This window comes from Schistocerca piceifrons, chromosome 4 (genome assembly GCF_021461385.2).
Source record: "Schistocerca piceifrons isolate TAMUIC-IGC-003096 chromosome 4, iqSchPice1.1, whole genome shotgun sequence".
In the NCBI taxonomy this organism is placed as follows: domain Eukaryota; kingdom Metazoa; phylum Arthropoda; class Insecta; order Orthoptera; family Acrididae; genus Schistocerca; species Schistocerca piceifrons.
In genome coordinates, this window is record NC_060141.1 from 843714017 (window position 1) to 843732484 (window position 18468).

The following is an 18468-nucleotide window of genomic DNA, read 5'->3' on the forward strand; positions in this document are numbered from 1 at the left end:
TGCTTCATATCACTGCTTTTTCATTTTTGCTGAGTGCTGGAAACTCTACAGCAGGCTGCTTCTGTGCACCCTACTAAATGAGAGAAATTTCTTCTTTTGTAAACGACAAACATTGTAATGCTTTTTACACGCAAGAAAGACTTCAAATAATTCTGTCTGCTTGATAAGCACATTTTGACAACATTTGCAATGAACAGAGTTACAGATTAGAACACACCCTACTATCATGTTTCTTTTGTTCCATGACTTTTTTAAGCACTGTCAAGAATGTCTTCTTCCAAGGAGCCTGTCACAACTCTGAGGTGGTAATCTGCTGCACATGGAAAACATAAAGTACAGCAAGTGGCCCAATGATCTCCATACCAATTAGTAATCTATTTGAGACCAGTAAATGCTACTCGAGCTACTGTTTGTACGAAATCTGAAGATACTGGCAATATCTGTAGGGTATATAAGAATCCCAGAATGTGACAAGCAGTTGCTCGTCTAGCCTAGCACTTCGTTTTTATGTAATATTCTTCTTTACAGTGTCGATATTGTAGAGGCCTCCTTTTCCGTTCAAGAGGGTCTTGATTATTATTGGTGCAATCTCTTCCTTGCATAGTTTGTTAATCTGTTCCCAATATTCTGAGTTCCACTTTTCTTGTCACCTGGTATTTTTAAATAACAGATAAATAAATAAGTAGTGTGACTATAATTAATACCAGTGTAAATAAAATCCTTGTATACTCTTATTAACTAAATAATACTACACCAGGCCATGTGAGAGACATTGTGTCAGTAGTGTTTTATGATGCTCTCCAGAAGAAATACGAGCACCACCTCCTAGGTTGAGAGTGTAAATAAATCTTAAATCTTCTCCATCTAAATTTAATTCTTCCGATAGTTCTGGTGAAAGGCGATTGCTTTCATAAAATTTCCATTTACTTAATTTATCTCTGGTTTTATTAAGTCCATCCCAGAGCTTACCTAGTTCCTCTTCTGTTTTTCCTAAATCAGCTGTGAACCATAGTGTACTGACTGATAAATCTGTTGTTTCTTGTACCTTTTGAGTAATTAATTCACTTACTCATGCCTCCAAAGTTCTGAAAGTGGAGCCTGGTAAAGCTGTTATGTCCAAATTTTTACCCTGCTCTAACACATGTAACCACATTTGCGTGTCTTAAGAATTGTTCATTTACTTTTGTAAACATTTGTTTAGTTAATTCTTTCATATATGTTTTACATTCTGACCTACCTCCTTTAATTGTTCAAAACCAGCATTTCTTACAAGATCACATAGTTCGTTTATCTTAGTACTTAACTACTCTTGTAAAGTGGGTAAAATGTTAGCAAGTTAGTTATTTTTGTATTTATCTCCTTTTTTTTTCCTCTTCGTGAGATTCCTGAATATGCTGTTGGAGGCTACCATTTGTGATATTTGTGATATCTACTTTTGCACTTAAATCCTCAGTCGGTCTTCCACCATTTGTTGCCCAAAATTTATTAATGTAAAAACGCTAATGAGTTGTCTGTTGACTCAGTATTCTAAGCCCAATGACTTTTTGGCCAGCCACTGACTTCAAATTTCTCACAACACATAGTACCACTTGAAGGCACGTTATTTTGATTCAAATACAGCTCACTTACGATTTTCAGTGGCTCTAGGCACGGCGAACTGCCAGTGCGAAGTGGGACTGTCATGGTGGGAAGGCTACAATAGAAATTGCTGCAGCAGTGGCCAACTCTGGTGTTTGATATACCGCCAATGTAACTGCAGTTAACTGGCGTGTGATGACAAGGAACTGAAGACTAGAAAACAGCCACCGGCTCGAAATCTCAATCTTCTGGATTGTAGACATGTATTTTATTCTGTGTTGTAATTATTGTTGAGTAACTTAATATTCTTGTATTGACAACTAAATTCCTTCTGTTCTTTCTGTATCACTGTATTCTCATCAACAGCTCAATTCTTCATAAACTTTTCTTGAATAAAGTATTATTAATGATTGCTGCATTGAGTAACCTTCACAGTTGACCACATTTTAATGGACAGTGTCCTTTTCTACTGGAACTCATTATGACAAAAATACTAATTTCTTTCAAGTATCTTAACAAATTTTTGCAGATTCGCCATTCTGTGGGGCATTCACCACAAATGAAATTTTTCCTGGGTACTTACATGACAATTTTCTCTGATGAGGGCAGTACATTAGCTACTATTGTCAAAACACCTTTTGCTCATTACCTGCATAAACTGCTCCCCCCCCCAATCTCCCGCCATCTCACCGCCCCATCTCCAAATCAGTGTCCAGCTGTACCCTGTATGCCTTGTATTACTGACTGTGTCTCCTTTTTGGCATGCTGCTGAGTGCTGAAGACTCAACAACAGACAACTACTGTGCACACTACTACATGAGAGAATTTTCTTCTTCTGTAAACCACATATATTATTATAGCTTTTTACACACAGGAAAGATATCAAGCTGTTCTGTTTGCTTGGCTAGTATATTTCAACATCATTTGCAACAAACCAAGTTACAGTCCATAGCATTTCTTGTTTCTGTGTATGTCTGATGCATTGTCACATGTGTCTTCATCCTAGGAGCCTGGCACATATCTGAAGTAGGGATCTGCTGCACAGAGAAAACATTAAGAACAGCAAGTGTAGCCAAATGGAAGCCACTTCCAGTGTTGCTCTGTCCAGTAGCAACATAGTCTATCTCACCATTCAGTCAATATACACATGCAGAAAAATCCAGTGGTCAACATGAATGTCCCACTATCCAAACTACTTTAAATAAATGTGCTCCAGTAGTTGATGGTCATCATTCATCAGTCCTAAATACCCTGTGCAATACATTACTTTAACAAAGTGATAGATTACACTGTAGTCTTGATCTATTTAAATTCAAGGACAACATTTCAAGCATCATCTTGTCTTACATTACAGAGAAAGAAATTAAAGAAATTGAATTTGATCAAGAAAGGTTTGCTGAAGTCCACAGAGTTGCTAGGATAAGAGAAAATCAACAGTTCAAGCCCATTGTTGTAAACAATATTAGGGGAAACAGAGGTTAGAATGATTTTGTAGTATTCAAAGTCAAAGTGTTTAAAGTCGGTGAAGAAATTCCAGCACTTATCAGCTTTTTGCATCCCACTGGCTATGTCCGTTCCTTCCATTGTCCATCTACCTAAGGTACTTAATGGATTCCGGATCATCACATATTTAAAATCAAAAGCACCATCAATAGCATCAGGAAGGCAATATACTTGTTCAGAATCTAAATGAGACGGCATTTGCAATTTATTTAGTCTGAAGTGCAAAGACATTATTCCAGTCATACAGTGTGTTTAAAGTTCTGTCTCTCTGGATTTTCATTTGTTTTATTGCTGCTTATTGCTTGAAGTTGATTGTACATAACTACACTTGTATTTTTGTGGCTTAAAAGCTGTTTTCTCTCATTTTACTTTCTATTTACTCATTAATGCTGCATTTGAGCATATACACTCTTTATGAAAACCTACAACTTTGAACAAGGTTTTACAGCTGTATCAGACAAGGGTCAGCTGCTGAAGCTGAAAGACTGCTGAACAGGTCCAAAAAAACAGGGACACTTCATTGAAAATATATTTATTGAAATATAAGTTTCAAAACTGGGCAAATTAAAGCTGAAAGTACATATTTTATACTGTAATTAGGCCTTTACGAAACATTCATTGTAGAACACACAAATTTGACCATCCGTTATTTCCTTTTCTCTGGTGAACAAAACACTAGAACAGTGTATTATTGCAACCCCGTTTGTAGTCCAGTGGGCCATTCTTGAGAGCACAAGACAGATTCTTAAAAACCAAGTCAAAAAGAAGTATATTTGTGCATTAGAAGTTCATTTGATATGAGTATTGTTTCAAAATTAATTAATTCTAATTTCAATATGAATTGTCCCACCCGTAACACCGAACATCATTAAGTTGTACAAGAGAACACTGTGTAAGCAACCTAGTTTGCGTGTAGGATTCAGCTGGTAAAATTAAAGTATGTTAAGAATAACATTTGCATTTTATGGGTGGGACTTTACGCACTGTATTCTCTCCAATGTTTGAAGCTTTGTCAGAAAATGGGTTAAGAAGAATATTGTTTTAGAATGAAGGTACATGTTTTGGGCACTTATTTTGCCAAATAAAATAATAATAGATATTTTTAACTAAATTTCAAATTACAATACATAGCAGTAATGGCATCAAAGACTAGAGTCCAAAAGTCCTGTATTAAAGAACCACATATTATACCAAATACATGACAAAATAGTAAAACCAAATAAATGTCATCGGTGCCAACATGTATCGTCATCTTTCTTGTGTGTTGAACTAATATAAAGTACTCTGGTTTCCAGATGCGACAGTTCGATGAGTGTCGCTACCATCGTCTTATGGTAAAGTGTTGAAATGTCATCTTGCTTGATCTTATACAGGTACTGCAGCAAGTTGAGTTGTCCTTGCCCTTGACCCAGCACAGATTGGAGCAGATGAGGGAGTGTACTTGAATCCCAGCATGTTCGGTCACATACCAACTAGCACATTGTACAGATATCTCTCGGCTCTGAGTGCTCACAGTGTGTCATGGCCAGTAACAGGTCCAAAGCAGAACTTTGTTAATAGCCACCATCTCTGTTTCTGAGGCCGTTATTAGCCCTAAATTTGATGGATTCCTTTATCATGCTGTCCCAAACTACATTGCATTACAAAGCACTCTTGCTAATTCAGAATACAACATGCAGCTTTCTTCCAAACTGTGCTCAGTGACTGCCAATTTGTCTCTCTGCCCCAGAGCTGATGTGCTCCAGGCAGTACGACATTGTGTCTGCTCCGTGTAACATGGCCTACGCTCACACTGAATGCTTTAGATGTCATATGGGCACATCTCCAGATGAAGAAGATGGTGATTATCTTTGAAAACTTGAGTTTAAACTCTTGTTTGTCCTGCTCTGGAAACCTAGAAGATTTTATTAGTATATCCCAGTTGTTCTGGAACACATTTCACACACATATATATAACTAGTACTGATAATAACAAACAGCTGGTACATAAAGGGCAGGCTCTATTAAAGGGATCCAGTAGGCTACAAAGCGTGATGGTACTTTTTGAGTGGTATTCTAAGTGAATTTCTAATCAATCATGGGCTGGTTTGAAAATTGTTTTTCCTTGTTTCTTTGTGTTCTGACATACTTTACATCCATTAGGACCTCCTCACTATTGATCTATACATTGAACAGTGTATCTAAGGCAATCTAATCTAGTGAAGTGAAGAACAAGCATATTTTTTTGAATGGGTTTGTACCAGCTGGAAATGAATGTGTAAGCTTGCGACGTTTGCCTACTTTATTTCTTCACTGATGGTCCTCAGTGTTGACGTACTGTGTTGTGAGACTAGCTGAAAAATGGGCGGTGGAATTTCAACACTGACTACTGTAAATAATGTTGCCGACAGGTGCACAGTTGCGTTCCCAGTTAATATGGCCAGTGCGCTGTTGTTTAACTTTGGATAAGCCTCGTTAATAGTTCTCAGGCAAACATCAGCGTACTGCTACCATAGTTTACTGTCGAACATCTATTAGCAGTAGAAAACTGGTCACACAGTTATTGCAGAATAATATGCTACATATTGAATAAACACTGTCATTGTTTTAACATATGACCTATTACACATATTTCACAGTTAATAATACCTCTTGTTTAGCACACTTTGGTAGCTTACCAGTAGCACCAATAATTCTTATTCCAGAAACATGCATCACCACTATACCCTCTGTGTTCTTAATAGCTTCAAAAAATGCCTGTGAGATGCCTTTCAAATCGCTACCATTGTCCAGTAAACACTTACCACCACTTGCTTTTGTTACAGGGTGCCACACTTCCTTTTTACTAACCATTTGATCTTCTTCATACAACAAATCCTCATTAATCCTTTGCCTGGAAAGACTATAATCCAGATTACCAAATTAATTACCAGACACAGTCAAATGACAAATAGCATGGTTCTCTTCCTCATTATCACTCTCAAACTCCAACTCTTCATTACACCTAACATTATCTTCCTTTATTGTTTCTTTATGTAACACATTGTCATCATTATCAATTATAAATTTAAATACCTCATCCTCGTCACTACTGAATTCGTCACTGCTATCATCATTACAGCTACTGTCAGAATCAGACCCACTGTCACTTTGATTGTCGTTAAATACTTGGCTTATTAGTTGATTATTGTTTCCAGTATTAGACCATAAAGCAATACACCTGAATTCCTTATGTTCTCTTAAAAATTTACCATCTGTCTGGACACTTTGGACATCCTGGGCAATAGCAACACACTGTGTTTCATCACTTGATTTTATTATAGTACATTCCTCCTCTACTTTTATGGGATAAACATTGCTACCCACACCATCATTCAACATCTCACTAGAATTAGAAATTACACTCATCTTACTACTATCATTTACATTACCCTTACCTGTGATTACAGTACATTTATATACACATGGTTCTTCATCACCACCTGCTCTAGTGTGAGCCAAAACTGGAGCATTATCTAGTTTAAATGGTTTGATCCAGAACCTGCTCCATTTCTTTTACTTGAATTTCTCCTACTATTTCTGTGTCCATTCTGGCTATCTTCCACCCAACCATTCCTTGAATTTCTACTGTAATTAGTCCTGTTCATCCTATTTACCTGAAATTCTCTCCCTAATTGATTATTGTCATCAAAATTCCTCCTACGATCTTCCACTGAGGGCTGCACCCTCTCCACTTTATCAATATGACTCAGATATCACTAATATTACCTGTAGGGGCAGGTATGAGCAATTCTCTAACTTTCTGAGGCAACTTAGTTTCTAAGCCCACTAGCTAGCTCTTTGTCCAAATATTTCAGTTTTTTTAATCCAAAGCTGACAGAATTCTTTCATAGTACCCTTCCTAGAGGCAAATCTCTCTCCTCCACAAAATTCACTCAAAATTCTCTGCTGCTTCTCTTTGGACCAATATTCATCTAGAATTGGTTTTTCAAAGCTGTGCCATGAAGGCATGATCTGTATCGCTTCATAGGCTCAGATGTTATTGAATTTAGCATCTGTTAAACTTCAGGAGTAAGTAAACAACCCATAATTTTTTGTTCTCTCCAAAAAAAATTCCTACCCCGAGATACAGGCCTCCGAAGATGAGACTGCGAACACCATTTTGAAGTTGCGAATTTAGGAAAAATTTTTGAAACGCTTTATCTCCGTAACTGTTATTGATATTTTAAGAGTTTTTTTTTAATTTAAAAGATAATTGCTTTATGATTACAATGATATCCTCCATTTGGACATATCTGCCAAAGTTCATTTATTGTCGCCTTTTGAATTTTATTTTTTTAATAATTTTCGGATTTTTTTTTTTTTTTTTTTTTCAAAAATGCTAATCCAGAAAAGTTAGATTTTTTTGGTTGATTAGTACTATGTAGTACTCTCTGTAAAGGATAGCTTCCACTTTTAAGTTGGACAGGTTTTATTTTAAAAAAATCTTTTTTTTTCAACTTTCATGGGTAATATATGACTCCACTGAAGTTGTTTCTTACTAATTTCTTTGTTACAATGTTTATTTCTATTGTCTTTGTTGCAGTTATTTTTTATCACTTTCTTTTTTGCATTTACTTCTTTTCACTTTCATTGTTGAAGATATTTCTTACACTTGGTGGTAGTTTCTTGTCAGTTTCTTTGTTGTGGGTGTTCATTGCAGGTTTCTGTATTGTAGTTGTTCAGTGCTAATTTGTTTACTGAAGAGGCTTCTAAGAAATCTGAGGCCATCCAGTGAGTTATGTGTTTTCCTGAGGAATTTGCCAGTTGACGCAGTTGCAGCGTGTTTTTTGAAAATGACTGTTTGAAATGTCTTCTGACTGGGCCCACAGGAGAGTGAAGTGTGCTGACTATTTGGATATTCATAAAAGAGTGAAATATAAGACAAACAGAAAAAGCAGACTTTGTTCAGGTTGGGAATAAGTGTTCTTATTTAAAGACTCTGTTTCAAAGTAAAGATGTACCAGCGATGACTTTTTGTGTTATAAATGTTTTGACAGAATAACGACAATGATAGTATCAGAACAATGTGAAGCCTCCCATGGTGCAGATGATGCAAATTTTGCATCAGTAAAGGAGAAATTAAATACCCTGAATCAGTCAACTACAGAGGTAGATGTTTGTCCTGTTAAGAAACCGTGGTCAGTGAAGTCGAATCAGCAGCTCTATGCATCAAGAAAGTGCAGAAAAATTACTAAAGCTATGGACGAATACACTACAGCAAAACTGACCATACTCTCGAAAGTAGAAATTCAGAAGAAAATGAATCAAAGCCCTCTTGCACCTCTAGCCAGGAATTTTTCACAAATATCAATTCAGCATACTGTGCATCCTACAGTGAAAAGGCACAAGTTTTAACTATTATTCCAGAGACATTTTCAAAGAAAACAAATTTGAACCACTTTCCGTCAGTATCAAAGTACATGGTAGACAAATCAAGAAATGTGAAGTCTGTAAAAGGAATCTTAGGAAGACCAGATCCCTATTATTGTCATCCTGTAGAAGCAGCTCAGGTTCTTACAGTGCAGTCATTTTATCTGGAAGATAAATGGGACTCTTCTTGTCAGAGTGCCAACAAAAAATACACTATAACACTAACAGGTGAAGGTAAAAAAGTTGTGAAAGTGTAGAGGTACATGACTTACAGTATTAAAGAAACTTTTGCAATTTATAAGATCAACAATACAACTTCACGTATCAGAAGATCAAAATTTTATGCACTATGACTTATGTGGGTAGTTCCAACCCACCTAGAGATGCCTATTTATGTGTGTACGGCATGAATTTTGAACTTTGTGTGGTAACTTTGAGGAACTTACTGGAGCACATGACATATGACGCCTCTGTTAGGTGTGTGAACTCATTGGTAGTCTGTAACATAAAACAAGGGTACCATTGGTGTAATGACCAGATTTCAATTTTTACAGGAGGGACATATTTTCAAAACAAGACCACAAGTGTTGCAGCTATAAGTGATGACACAGGACATGACTCAGCACATGCTTTGCTAGTGGTGCAGAAAATTCTTCATCTGCAAACAGGGGCAGACAAGATCGTTATTATTTCTGATGGTACTCCTAATCATTTTAAAAATTGTTACCAGCTGTTTGAATTGAGTAAGTCACTATTGCCAACTGATTGGGTACACAGTGCTACTGGTCACAGGAAGGGGCCTTGTGATAGAAAAGCAAGACCCAACTCGCTTTATTTGTTCATGAGACCCAGAAAATATTAGATACAGGCTCCCAGGTAGATGCTATTTTTCTTGACTTCCAGAAGGCGTTCGATACAGTTCCGCACTGTCGCCTGATAAACAAAGTAAGAGCCTACGGAATATCAGACCAGCTGTGTGGCTGGATTGAAGAGTTTTTAGCAAACAGAACACAGCATGTTGTTATCAATGGAGAGACGTCTACAGTCGTTAAAGTAACCTCTGGCGTGCCACAGGGGAGTGTTATGGGACCATTGCTTTTCACAATATATATAAATGACCTAGTAGATAGTGTCGGAAGTTCCATGTGGCTTTTCGCGGATGATGCTGTAGTATACAGAGAAGTTGCAGCATTAGAAAATTGTAGCGAAATGCAGGAAGATCTGCAGCGGATAGGCACTTGGTGCAGGGAGTGGCAACTGACCCTTAACATAGACAAATGTAATGTATTGCGAATACATAGAAAGAAGGATCCTTTATTGTATGATTATGTGATAGCGGAACAAACACTGGTAGCAGTTACTTCTGTAAAATATCTGGGAGTATGCGTGCGGAATGATTTGAAGTGGAATGATCATATAAAATTAATTGTTGGTAAGGCGGGTACCAGGTTGAGATTCATTGGGAGAGTGCTTAGAAAATGTAGTCCATCAACAAAGGAGGTGGCTTACAAAACACTCGTTCGACCTATACTTGAGTATTGCTCATCAGTGTGGGATCCGTACCAGATCGGTCTGACGGAGGAGATAGAGAAGATCCAAAGAAGAGCGGCGCGTTTCGTCACAGGGTTATTTGGTAACCGTGATAGCGTTACGGAGATGTTTAATATACTCAAGTGGCAGTCTCTGCAAGAGAGGTGCTCTGCATCGCGGTGTAGCTTGCTCACCAGGTTTCGAGAGGGTGCGTTTCTGGATGAGGTATCAAATATATTGCTTCCCCCTACTTATACCTCCCGAGGAGATCACGAATGTAAAATTAGAGAGATTAGAGCGCGCACGGAGGCTTTCAGACAGTCGTTCTTCCCGCGAACCATACGCGACTGGAACAGGAAAGGGAGGTAATGACAGTGGCACGTGAAGTGCCCTCCGCCACACACCGTTGGGTGGCTTGCGGAGTATAAATGTAGATGTAGATGTAGATGTAGATGTAGATGTGATTTTGTAGGAGGCCTGACGAAGCAGCATGCTCCAAAACATAATCTTTACATTCCAAACATAGCTGCGATACAGAATGCTTAGGATTTTATGAGAGTTGTGAAATCTTACACATCCGCAGCCCTCATTCTTTTGTCCAAAGAGGAAATCGAAGAATTCCGTGAGCAGAAAAAAGAAAAATGGTCCAAAAAAATTACTCCTGTGAAAGAAATTCAGAAGACACATTTTTGGACTCACTTTAAAGAGCAAGAAAGAAGACATTTCATTCATTCAGCCAACACCTCAGAAACAGTAGGATAATATTCAGGTTCACAACCTGAGAAGGGGGATGTTTGTGGCATGTGTGTGTGACTGGGATTGCAGAGATTTATAGACACTAGTTATGAGTTAAACGAAATTGTAGTGAAATTTATGCTACAACATGGACCAGTTGCTGGATGTAAGTGTCCAGTTGAAGGACAGCAACAATGCCACCAGTGCTCACCTTCTGTTCACAATGTTCTCAAGTGCTCCAGTTCCTATTGGTTCAACAGGAAGGCATCACTCTATATTAAAGGAAGATACTGAAGCACTGGGACACATTTTTAGTTCATTAACTGGCTAATTTCGGTACAAACAGAGTACACATAAGTTATATAAATTGAAACTTTTTACTCTTTGGACCTTTCACATACGTTTTGGAATCATTTAAAATGCTTGAAAAATGTGTCTCTTACTCATCTTTCAAACTACTAAAATTTTGTTAAATAAGGGTAGTTTTTGATTTCTATGAGCCTGTTATGTGATAATAAAACATGCTTTATGTATGGCAAAAATTTCAATTGTTTGTGAAACCTGTTCAACTGAAAAGTGGAGGCTCCCCTTTTCAGGGAATGTAAAATAATATGGTGCTAATCAACAGAAAAAAATCAAAATTTTACAGATTGGAATTTCTGAAAAAAAAAAAAAAAATTCCATAAATTAAATAAAAAAAGTTCAGAATGCTATAGTAAAAGAACTTTGTCAGATAAGTCCAAATGGAGGATTTCTTTGTAATCATAAAGCAATTAGCTTTCAATTAAAAAAATCAATAAAATATCTAGAGATGTTCCAGAGATACAGCATTTTAAAATTTTATCAAAAAGTCACATCTTCAAAATGGTATGCACAGTGTCATTTTTGGAGGGCTGTATCTTGGAGCAGAAATATAAACTACATTCAGTAACATCTGAGACTATGAAGGTAACATTTTTTCCTACCCTGCCTGTATTGTTATGGACTATGCCTGAAGTACAACTATCAGCTACCTGAGCTGTCCACCCGTGAGCTACCCCTTTAAAAAAATCTTTCACAACTGACATTTTCTCCTTGTGATTGCATGTTTCAAGCAAATTATTAAATTATCTAATGAGATCCTATGGATGCACTTGAACATATGGTTCAAAACTATTAAATTTGTTACAACTAACAAATGAAGTTCTGTTTGGGACACTACATATTCTATACTTTAGATTTTGTATTTCTTCCATCTTTTTTTCCATATCAGCCAATTTGGAATCTACATTATTATTTACTTTTACCAGTTTTTCCTCTACCACTACTGCACACTTGGTTCCACTTCTGTTTCTAAATCATTTTTAATCTGATTGATTTGGTTCAAGTTTAACTCTGTTTTCAGCACAAAATTTCCTGGCTGCTTTGATTTCATCTTTACGCTGTTTTTTGGAAGCCTGCACCCTCCTACTATAGTCATCACAAAGCTTCTTTCTGTCTTCTACACATTTACTAGTCATTAATGTTAATTTCTCATTAGTGTTATGTGCTTCTTTCCTTATCTTTTCATCACAATCGTTAGCTACTGCTTTAACCTTCTTATTTAATTCTGAAAGATTAGAGCTGACTACCTTAATCTCCTTTTTAATTTATTTCTCCAATTCATCCTTGAAGCTAACCATGTCAGTTCTAATGCTATGAGATTTCTTTTCCACCTTAACAATGTCTTCTTTTGTACACAATCTACTCATAATTTCTTTTAACACTCATTCCAATTTTTCGTCTGCCCTAACCTGTTGCCCTCGCTGACTTTCACTACTCCCCCTTAACCTTAATGATTTCATCCACTTCAGTACTGTTTTCATCCATTTCACTTCCATCACCATACAATATACATGACGCTTTTATCGTTTCATCTACAATAGGGCTTTCGTCCCCATCATTCAAAGTTACGTGCATGTCATTTACAGAACCAGTTCCCCATTGTCCCTTCTCTCTCATCACACTGTCTTGTTCGTTAAGGCCACTCATTATGCATAATTTAATATAAAATGACTTTTTTATGAAATTACCTTATTCTTATTGACTCGTCTTCTGCGGCTGCTGCTGCTGCTGCTGCAGTTGCAGCAGCAGTAATCATCATCTCGATTCATCCTCTGCACAGCTGCGTCTATGTGTGTGCTGATTTGCTGCTCCTGTACTCAATGGCTGCTTCCATAGAACCCACTAGCTGATTGGCTGCTGTCATACTGTGGCCATGAAACCCATTCGCTGATTTGCTGTTGCACTTCCTTCGTTATAATCACTGTATTGTAAACTGTTCTTGAGATAGTGTTCATAGTTCGTGAGCCCTAGTTTATTGTGCCCAATTACGATAATCATCACCCAGAAGGGAACCATACATGATGTTCACCTGCTTTATTTGTTTGTTGATGGTCCTTGGTGTCAACATATTGCGTTGTGTTACTGACTGAAAAATGGGGAGTGGAATTTCAACACTGACTACTGTAAATAATGTAGCCAACAGGTGCACAGTTGCATTCCTAGTTCTTTACTTTCACTGTTCACGACCTGCCAATAAACACAGTTAATATGGCCAGTGCACTATTGTTTAACTTTCGATGAAACTCATTAATAGTATTCAGGCAAACATCAGCATACTGCTACCGTAGTTTACTGTTGAACACCTATGAGCAGTAAAAACCTGATCACATAGTTATTGCAGAATGATATGCTACATATTGAATAAACACTGTCATTGTTTTAACACATGACCTATTACACGTATTTCACAGTTACGTTGATGCATTGTTGTTGACCTAACCAGCACAGGTTTCTCGTCTGAAAATCGCCCGTGGACTGATTGTCTCGGGACCAAAAATTTGCCTTTATACATCATCTCAGTGATAGGCACTGAAACTACACATTGTTCAGTGTTTAAGTTGCAGAAGTTACAATTAAAACATAAATCATTAAATTAACTGAATACATTGAAAAATTGGTTCTTTTTAACAGTTTGTTCTACACAGGGGTTAAGCCGAATTATTTGTTTAAATGATGAAATTAACAGATATAGATATAGAAACAATACTTTTTACAAACCTGTTAATTACTTTGGAATTAATGAAGGGCTGGATTTGTTAATATATTTTCAAATAGAGCCAAATAAATACTTCAAGAATCCTAGTGATTCTTTTTCCAAATGTGTATAATTAGTACAGAATTTATATTTGTTTGTAAGTCAGCAATAGAATCTAAGCCACAAAACAATTACTGATTTCATCCTATAACAAAAGATATTAACAATAAATTGTCAAAATAAATTAGAAAATCAATTACATACATAAAACGGAGTACAAATTTAGATCTGGTGCTATATTCTTTAAAACTGAGGGCCAACCTTTCTCTTTTATGAAATTGCAGATTACATTTACATATTTTGATGGTAATTGGTCAAAAATTTAAAAAAAAAATGAATTTAAGGAGGCAGATAACAAAACAAGAGGAAGTAAGAAGATCCCAGCTTGCTTTGTCATAAGCTTACATGTTGACGGTGTAAGAAGACTACTGCATCTCACAGGATGATTAAATAAATTTCAGACATTGTTTGTGATACCTTAAAGCTGTTTGTATACTTTTCATTTGATACACAGCAATTAATGTTCCTTTGAATACTCCTCATTGAAGCATTGAGCCTAGATTGATATGCTTATGTCTTACATGTGTATATGCTGAAGCTTATGTATGATTTATATCCTCAACAGATAGTTTGTTCAAATATTTACACTATGTGATCAAATCACATGTTGAAAACTGCATTCTTCCCTTAGGTGAGAATGGTCTCTTCTACATTTCACAATGATCTTGGTACTTCCTTAAGCAGGAAAGTGTATGAAATTGGTCCATAAATTGAAGAGTCACCCTTATGGTGGTTTTGGAGGTACTGAAGGTTCATTGGATAAACAAGTCAGTCACCTTTGTTCTGATAGCTTACAATACTTCCTGAAGTCTTGCTCAGTGCACACAAAATAACCTAGACCATAGCTGCTGTGCAGATGGCGTGGTTGGGGAGGACAACAATAGTTATGGAGACTTTGTTGTGGACAACCACAGCATGTTGGGGGAGGTGCAGATCAACAGCTGAAGCATCTGCACAAATGTATTTCTTCCATAGCTTGTCAGCTACAACTACTGAGCCTGTGAATGATAATATCAACTGGTTATGCAAGTATGGCCAATGGTTTGACAAATGTAGATGTTAAGATTAAGTACTGTCTCACTAGAATACTGAAGAAGAACAAACCACATAAACAGAAGATCATTCAAAGTGAAACCAGGTGGACTGTGTGCCGCCAGAAGGAAATCTCCTGAAACAAAAAATATGTCATAATGGCCAACACCACTTAATATGGTACTCTCAGTGTAAAATAAAGAAAATGTCACACATGGGGATTGTGTGTCACCCCCCTGATAACCATTTCAGCAGGCATTACCTAAAACTATAACGTTCATTGTCTTCTTCTTCTTGTTTTTCCGAAGTAGTGAAGCCTGAGGAAGTACTTTCAGTTATTATATGAGCATGGTGTCTATTGTTTTGGACATTTCTGGAAGAACACACACCACACTGAATCCGCAGCTATGACAGCAATTGTAGTTGGAGGGAGAGGAAGGCAGAGAAAGGGAAGGGACTAATGATATTAGCTGCATCGAGACTTTACACAGAGTCAGCAGCGATGAGTGAAAATGTGTGCTGTAGAGGGACTCAAACCCATGATCTTCTGGTTACTAGGCAGTAACATTAACCGCAATGCCACCTGGACACAGTGTTTATTGCAAAAACGCAGACTATCTCATCATGCTTCCCAGCAGACTCTCACAGCCACTCAGTGGCACCTATCAGCAGTCCCTGTCCATGTCGTACTTTCTCGCTGATTTTATATTCACACTGGAGGTTGAATGTAAGTGTACATCCACACTGAAGGTAGGGAATTAGTTACCTATTGAGGTGAATCAATAGTATGAAAGCATGGTAAAACGTGCTCACAATTAACTCACCATGTAAAAAGAAATTGGTCAAATCTAGAACATAGAACTGTTCACACATATTTTATTCAGCATAACTAAAACAAACTTTTCTTCATATCATTGTCAACTCTCTGCCAGGACAAGAACTTTTTTTTCTTTCCTTCATTATGGGATACTTAACCAACCACAGTTTGTATTTCAAGATGGCTTTCATACTGAGGTAGTTTTCAGTCAGCAGTTGGTTCCCATTCCTTGTTCCACATATCCTGCAGATGCGTGCTGTTTCATTTAGTTTCAACACAATAGGCAACTAAATTTTTACCCAGTGAACCCAGTTGTGTAACAGTCCATCCCACAGAAATCAGCTGAAGACAGCAACATTCTCTGTTGCCAAAATAACTGGTGATCTGAGGCATCTCAACACCTTGGAAGATTACTAACATTATCAGACATATTGGGGTTTTAAAATGTTGTCTATATCTTGCTTACGTCTTTCATTCTTGCAGTCTGTAAATATAATACTGTAATACTGTATTGTATAAGTTGGGCAAGCCCAGATAAACCTATTGTTTACATTTGACTGCACAAAAATTAGTTGTCCTCTAAGAATTCTAAGTCTGGCCGACTACACAATCTGGCAACACTATAGTATTTGTATGTGTCTGGAGGAAATGTTGTCTTCCACTCGAGCAGTTACAGTGTTGTATCTGGTAGTAACTGTCGCGCAATGTAGATGCATAGTTGAGAGTTTAAGTCCTCTCATTCTTCTATTTTTTAACCACATTTCAACTGTGTAGTTAATGTATCAGTCTGATAGAAACTCAGGGATAATTTGCTTCACTTTCTAATCTTCTGTGCAAGAGCTCATGGCTGCATCAAGATCGGAGTAGATTATAGTCGAGAGTTTTCTTTCCATAGAGCATCAACCAGCTATCCGCTACTGGTCTCTTGATGCCAGCCACCATCTGACCAGTTGAGCTCATTGTGACGTATTTTTGGCACCATGCTGCTCTCGCATTTAAATTGTTTCTTTGTGTAGTTTGATTCTCCGCATGAAATAACTTTGATAAATGGGGTGGACACCATGCAGTTACACATGTGTAGGTTATTGTGAATATATTTATCAGTTGTCATTTTCTTATTTGAACTTCCAATATTTGATGTGTAGTTATGAACTGGATTGTGTGTAGTTGAATCTTATGAATATTGTTTAAGTGTTATGAAATAGATGCAAGAGGAAAGGGTCTAACACTTCAGACATATTTTTCATTTTGGGGTTAACTGACAGGTGAAGGAGCCTCCATATTTGCCATGTCTTTTATAACAGCATCTTCTCAATGTTGATAGCTATGGCATAGGGAAGCTCTATGAGTGAACTGATGACACTGAAACGAAAATGCGGTAATAGACACCAGTTTGATTTTTGTTGCTGTTAATTGTGGCATGTCGTACTTCTGCTATTGACTTCTTAACTTTGGCAGCTGAATGCAAATATTGCACGAAAGTTAAATGGTAACAGTTCATCACATATGTCAATTATTGAAACTTCATGAATGTGGAAATTCATTCATGCCGGAATGAAAGAAACAAGAAAATGCTTTTCTGATGTGGTTTTCCTAATATCGTTCCACACTTCACACAAATGCTTCAAGGTGCATTCATCCCTCTGTTACACCCACAGCAAACAGTATCTCACATATATTAGATATCTTCCTCGTGCTACTTAGTTTATAATGCATAAACAATGTTAAAAAGATCAAATTATGAAAAATCCAATTCATAACTGCAAGTCAAATACTAGAATTTTAAATTAGAAAATGACAGTTGATAAATACACTCATACCTTTTGTGTAGCTCCATGTTCACTTGGTTTACTAAAGTTATTTACTGCAGAAAATCCAACTATGCTAATAAATAATTTCATGCTTATCAGTGTGAGAGCATAAATTTACTCCAAATGCAGATGCACCACATTCATCTGTTCGGACTACAACCAGTGTCAGATGCCTGGTGGTGAGCAGCTGGGTTGCAGTGGTTATGTAGGGTGAGGAAACGTTTAAGCATAAACTGTTGTGATCTTGATGCAGCCAAAGGCTCTTTTGTTATTACTGTGTGGTTAGAAAGTGAAGCAGATTACCTTTGAGGTTTCATCAGGTTCACACTTTTAGCAGGCAGTCAAACTGCAGTTAAAAAATAAAGGAATGAATAGACTGGAGCATACAACTTTGCATCTACATTGCATGACATTTACCACTAGACCACGAGTGGTACAACACTCTAACAACTCAAGTGAAAGACAATGTCTACATCTTACAGTGTCTGCATCCTGTGTTGTCAAATCATGCATATGACAAGGCTTAGAATTCTGAGGGGTGGGGAACTTTCTGTGCTGTCAAGTGTATATGTAGAGTTGTTTCATTTAATGTGGTCTGGTAGTTGCTTCACATACTCATTTGATATAACTTTTTGTTAATGGGAACTACATTACCTGAGAGCTTGTATAGTTGCAAATATTATTGATTGATCAATGGAAGGTCCAGGATGTAAGAACAATAATATAGAGGATAGATTTCTACTCGTAACGTAGAAGAGTCATCGAGTTGTGGGTCGGCACAATGAAAAGGACACTGGAAGTATGCACAATCTCCGACAAAGTCCTTCCTCAGAAGTAGAACTCTCTCTCTCTCTCTCTCTCTCTCTCTCTCTCTCTCTCTCTCTCTCTCTCAC